This window comes from Eubalaena glacialis, chromosome X (genome assembly GCF_028564815.1).
Source record: "Eubalaena glacialis isolate mEubGla1 chromosome X, mEubGla1.1.hap2.+ XY, whole genome shotgun sequence".
Lineage (NCBI taxonomy): Eukaryota > Metazoa > Chordata > Mammalia > Artiodactyla > Balaenidae > Eubalaena > Eubalaena glacialis.
Window position 1 is genome coordinate 109870377 of NC_083736.1, and position 6264 is coordinate 109876640.

Here is a 6264-nt window from a genome sequence, read left to right on the forward strand (position 1 = left end):
ACAGTGTTATAATGCTCTATCTTCATATTAATGCCCTGGACTTGAATGGGTACTGCCTGTAGAGGGTGGGGCGGCCAGAGACTGCTGGTACACATCAGCAGGGGCAGCCCAACCCAGGGGGACACAAATACGTGACCTTCCCTCCTCCACTTCCATCCAGCATCTCTCCACCACTTCTGGCAGGAAGATCCAACTAGAGATAAGGTACTTCATTTGCCACCTACTGGCTTGGGGGAAAGAAATAGGGGAGCACTAATAGTAACATCTGAAATGAGGGAGACCCGGCTGCTTTCCACCCCTCTCGCCTCTCCACCTCCCTCCCCTACACCCAGGTGCTCACTGTCTCCACTAACCTTCTGGCTGTTCGCAGGCCCTTTCTCTGGAAAGGGTCGCCCTACTTGGAGGTGACCTCAGCCATTGCCTGCACCACCATCAAAACACATCTCTTTTTAGAACTCTCAGTTGCCAGTATTCATCTGTGTTAGCATGACAGACAGCGCTTAAGGTTTGGCATCAGGAGACCATTTTCTACCCCTTGGACTTTGATCAAATCAGTTAATCTCTCTGAGCCTCCATTTTGACATCTGCAAGATGGGGATAGTAATAATATCTTCTTCACAGGGTTGATGTAGAGATGAAATGAGGTAGCATAGGGGAAGGTCCATTGAAAGCAAGGAATAGTGTTCTGTGATTGTAAGGTGCCGTTATTATTTATGGATTCTCTCTTCCAGATAAACCAGTTTGATTTTATTTTGTTTAAACAGGGGATTTCTGGAGACTACAGTGTCTTAACTGGGAGGAGTGCTTATTACAGTGAAAATGTCAGGCAGTGGAGCAGGCCAGTGGGGAAGCTATTTTGAGATGGGGAAACCCTTCCAGACCTTCAAATCCACGTATGTAGGGGGTTGCTGGCACCACCAAGATGTAAGGCTGACCAGAGTCCCCCAGGCAAAAATGTCAGAAAGGTCTTTGTTTCCCTTTTCTATCTCCGGGGGAGAGGAAGATCGGTTGGAAGGGGGCAAGAACAGCATAGATTTCTGTGGGCTGGCCTGAGGACCTACTCTCCCCGGGGAGATGTGTTCTAGCAACTGTTTGGTATATTTTTAAAGGTCAGAGAGGCTTTGGCTCTATAGGATGGAGTGGCTGTGACACCTGATTAATGTCTGTGCAGTACTTTCCAGAATGAAATTTAATCAGCAGAATGATTGCAGCAAGCAGCTGCCTGGAGGAAAATGATCCTGTTCTAATGGTGGCTTGTTTGATGTGTTGGCATTGTAGTGGGGCACGTACATTATTAGTCCAGCCCAGGGGGGCCCAACTAGGACACTGGATCAACTAGTAAGGAAATGCTGCAAACAGCAGCGGCCCTTCTGTGGCTCTGTGTAGGGTCGTCGCTGTCAGATTGTCAGCTCCTCCCACTCCAAGGACCTTTACTGTCCGCCACCTTCCTGCCCCCAGGGTCTTCCCTGTCAGCTCCGTTAACCCCCTCCTATCATTATTATCCATTCCCTGAGGCCCCTCAGATCCATCATTCTTAGTGCTTCCCCCACCAGCTTCCTCCAGCACACTCACACAGACACACAAGCATAAGTCCCTTCCCTCCCCACACAGGTGTTCTCAAGGCTTAAGTGAAATGAAAAATGGTCTCTCCTCACAAAATGACTGGAGTCCCTTGGTCTAATTAACCCTTCTTGGCCTATTTTCCCATCAGAAGCACAGAGGTTGTTATACGGACTCACAGAAATTCTGTAGTCAGTATTATACTCCTTAACAGGTAGGAAATGCAGCAGATACCTAGGTGACTGCCATGTCCTGCCACTCAAATGCCATGCTGTGCCTTACACCCGAGCTGACTGTGCTGGGCCTTCTTCACCAGGATCTGTGGTTTGAGATGATTTCCCAGTAGTAGAGCCAGGTTGAATGAGCTAGTCACACTTCCTTGCCGCTCTTTGTTTCCCCAGTTTGAAAAACTTCCACTTAACTCCTCCAGGGTGTACCCCAGAATCACCACAGGGACCTGACCCAGGATGAGGGAAGTATTTGGAATTATTAAGGCCCCAGTTTACAGTGGAAAGGGTAGCCTTTCAGGACTAAAAGGATCAAAGTGGATTGGGCTGTAAGAACCCTTTCTAAACGCAGAGGGCCGAGCAGGCTCTTTTCCTGGGCAGTTGGGAGTACTTCAAGACTCCCAGGCTCTGCCTGAGGCGCCGCCCCAGGGTCCTATGTATGAAATGAACCTGAAAGCCAGGAAAAACAAAGAACTGACCAGTGTTCCTGGCCACAGCAAGTTGTGCAGCCGTGTGGGAGGGGCTGGAGGCGGAATTGAACCAGAGAGAGTAGAGACTGTCTTTAAAGTTAGAAAACACCTTGAATAGTATAGGACAAACCATTATTGAGCACTTGCTATGTACCAGGTCCTAGAAATAAACAAGATTCAATAAATAAATAAAATCCTGCTCTCAAGGAGGTCACAGGTTTTTTTGTTTGTTTGTTTGGTTTTTGGTTTTTTTTTGGCCACATGGTGCAGCTTGCGGGATCTTAGTTCCCCCGCCAGGGATTGAACCCTGAACCCAGGCCCTTGGCAGTGAAAACATGGAGTCCTAACCACTGGACAGCCAGGGAATTCCCTCAAGGAGTTCACAGCTAAGTGGGGGGGGAGAGAGATTTGTAAAGAAAATAAACAAATAAAAATAGTAATTTCAACACAAAAAACTTAATGCAATGGTAAAGGAGATTTATCCTGGATTCTGACAGAGGACTGAGAAGGGAGGGGAGAAGTGGTGCCTGATTTAAGTATTAAAAGATTTACTCATTCACTCATTCATTCTCTAAGATGTAAGTCCCATGAGGTCAGGGGCTTGTTTTGCTCACTGTTGTAGGTCTAATGCCTAGAACAGTACCTGGAATATGGTAAGAACACAATATTCATTGAATAAATGAATACATGCCTACTCTGTGCTAAGTGCTATGTTAAGCACTTGGGATACATGGCGGAGGGGTGGTGAAAAGGGAAGAGTCAAGGAAGATTTCTAGGTTTTTGGCTTGAGCAGGATTGGTGTTAATTCTTCCGCGGTAGAATTTGGCAGTGAAGCTATCTGGTCCGGGCTTTTTGTGTATGTGTGTGTATGTGGGAATTTTTGATTGCTGATTCGATCATTTTACTTGTATTGGTCTATTCAGACTTTCTATTTCTCCTTGAATCAGTTTTGATAACTTGTGTCTTTCTAGAAATTTGTCCATTTCATCTATGTTATCTAATTTCTTGGCATACAATTGTTCATAGTATGCCTTTAAAAAAATTTCTCTAAGGTCAGTAGTAATGTCCCCAACTATAACTGCTGAATTGTCTATTTCTCCCTGTAATTCTGTCGGGTTTTCCTTCATGTATCTGGGGGAGGGGGTGTTTTTTGGTATGTATATATTTACAATTGTTATATCTTCCTGAATTAGTGACCCTATTATCATTATAAAATGTTCTCCCTTGTCTCTAGTAATAATTTTTGTCTTAAAGTTTATTTTGTTTGATATTAGTATATCAACTCTCTTTTGGTTACTGTTTTCATGATATGTCTTTTTTCATCCTTTTAATTTCAATTTAATTGTGTCTTTGAATTCAAAGCCTGTCTCTGGTAGACAGCATATAATTGGATCATGCTTTTTTATCCATTCTTCCAATCTCCTCTGCCTTTTGATTGTAGTGTTTAATCTATTTGAATTTAATGTAATTAGCAAAAAGGTAGGATTTATGTCTGCTATTTTGCTATTTGTTTTCTATATTTCATGTCTTTTTTGTTCATCAGTTCCTCCATTACTGCTTTCTTTTGGGTTAAGTGGATTATTTTCTAGCCTACCATTTTGATTACCTTGGGTTTTTTTAAAAATTAATTTATTGTTTATTTATTTATTTATTTATTTATTTTTGGCTGTGTTGGGTCTTTGTTGTTGCGCGCAGGCTTTCTCTAGTTGCGGCGAGCGGGGGTTACTCTTCGTTGCGGCGCGCGGGCTTCTCATTGTGGTGGCTTCTCTTGTTGCAGAGCACAGGCTCTAGGCGCGTGCAGGCTTCAGTAGTTGTGGCACATGGGCTTCAGTAGTTGTGGCTTGCGGGCTCTAGAGCGGAGGCTCAGTAGATGTGGCGCCCAGGCTTAGTTGCTCCACGGCATGTGGGATCTTCCCAGACCAGGGCTCGAACCCGTGTCCCCTGCATTGGCAGGCGGATTCTTAACCACTGTGCCACCAGGAAAGTCCCCCTTGTTTCTTTTATATTTTCAGTTATTTTCTTAGTGGCTTTTGGGGATTGCAATTAGTATATTAGTTTATAAAAACCAACTTAAGTTAATACCAAATTAATTTCAATATTATTTAAGAACTTTGCTCCAAGAATGCTCCATTCTCTCCCCACTCCTTTATGCTGTTATTGTCTTACAAATTACATCTTTATACATTGTATGTCATCAACACAGATTTGCCGTGATTACTTTACACAGTTGTCTTTTAAATCAGAAAGGTGGGGGGCGGGGGGGATACTTCCCTGGTGGTCCAGTGGCTAAGCCTCCGTGCTCCAAATGCAGGGGGTCGGGGTTCAATCCCTGGTCAGGGAACTAGATCCCACATGCCGCAACTAAGAGTTCACATGACGCAAGTAAAGACCCCGCGTGCCTCAACTAAGACCCGATGAAGCCAAATAAATAACTAAATAAATAAGTATTAAATCAGAAAGGGAGGAAAAGGAATGTGGTATATGGCCTAAAATTAATATTATGTGTTGCCTTGACATATGGTAAAATTGAGAGTGCCTCAAATGACCTAACTGCAAATTCCCCTCCCCATTCTCATTCCACAGATAAGGTCCTCTAGCCAAACAACCGTCTTCATTATGGAGACCAGGCATAGTTCCTGCTTATCCCTGAGTAGTGGGCTTCAGTTCCCTGCCAGCCCAGAGAATTATTTAAACAAACCAGTCACATCCTCCCACAGGAACCAGGGGTTACTCCATCCTCTTTTTTTTGGCCGTGCCATTCAGGATCTTAGTTCCCTGACCAGGGATTGAACCCGTGCCCTCTGCAGTGAAAGCACCGAGTCTTAACCACTGGACCGTCAGGGAATATCCCATCCTCTTGAAACTACAAAGCCTGCCTCCCACACCCCTGGTTGTTCACTCTGTTCCCAAGCACAAACCGCTTGTGGCTCTGTGTGACATGCAGTGTCCTCCTTCAGGCTGTAAATATATGTGACGAATAAACTGCTGTCTATTTCAACTGTCCAGTGTTGGGTGTTGTGTGTTTGGTCATCCCCATAACCCTAGAGCAGTATCCCTCCCTCAACAATGGAGTGAAGAGGAGGTGATCAACACAATTGGCGTCATGAACAGGATGGACCAACCATGACCAAGGACACTGGGTCAGCTTTAATTAACTTCACGGCTAATTAACTGGTTCCGTGATATGGTAAATACTGTCTGGGACAGAACTGCCAATTGCCAGTGGACTTGTGCTTTGGCTTGCAAGGCAATGTGTTGTCTTTGCTAGGTATTATCATCTATTCCTACTCTGAATGCTCTAATCCTCAAGATAAGAATGGTTGCTAATTGACTATATCCCATCATGGTATGCTGTTGGTTTGGGCCCGTGTTTGGCAGGTGGTCTCTGAGGCTCCTGCCTGTGAAGGCAGCACACACAGCATCTTGACCAGTTGGCACTTGAGTCACAGTTACCAGCAGTGAGGCTATAGCTCTGTGATCACAGTATCTAGCCTGGTTACTGTCACTAGCTGCTTGGGCAGCCATAACATACCTTGTTCATGATTGTGCACTGCCAGGATGGGCCCAGGGACACTTCTTTGTGAGGTTCGTGGAAAGGAAGGAGACCATCACCCTGGGGAGAATTAAGTTGACTATTGGTTGCCTAATAGTCATTGTTATTCAGGCAAGGGTAGCATTCTTGCTTCTCTCTATACTTCTGCTTCCCTTGCTACTGTTGTGTATGCTCTCCTGACCCCCAAAGGTATTGAGGTGCATATCCATGGTGGCCCATGGCCCAGGCACTGATGATAAAAAGAAAATGGGAAGGAGTATTTCATACTTAATTGCTGTCCCAATCCATAACCCCTAGCCAATGTGCCTGGGCTTTACCTAACACTGCTGCTTACCAGCACGCCAAAAGTCCTAATCTTGCAATCACGGGGCTTGATGAATCCCATCCAGCCCATAGACAAAATGATCTTACTGGATGTGGACTCAGCTCAGGGAAGATTGACTGGCATTCCCTG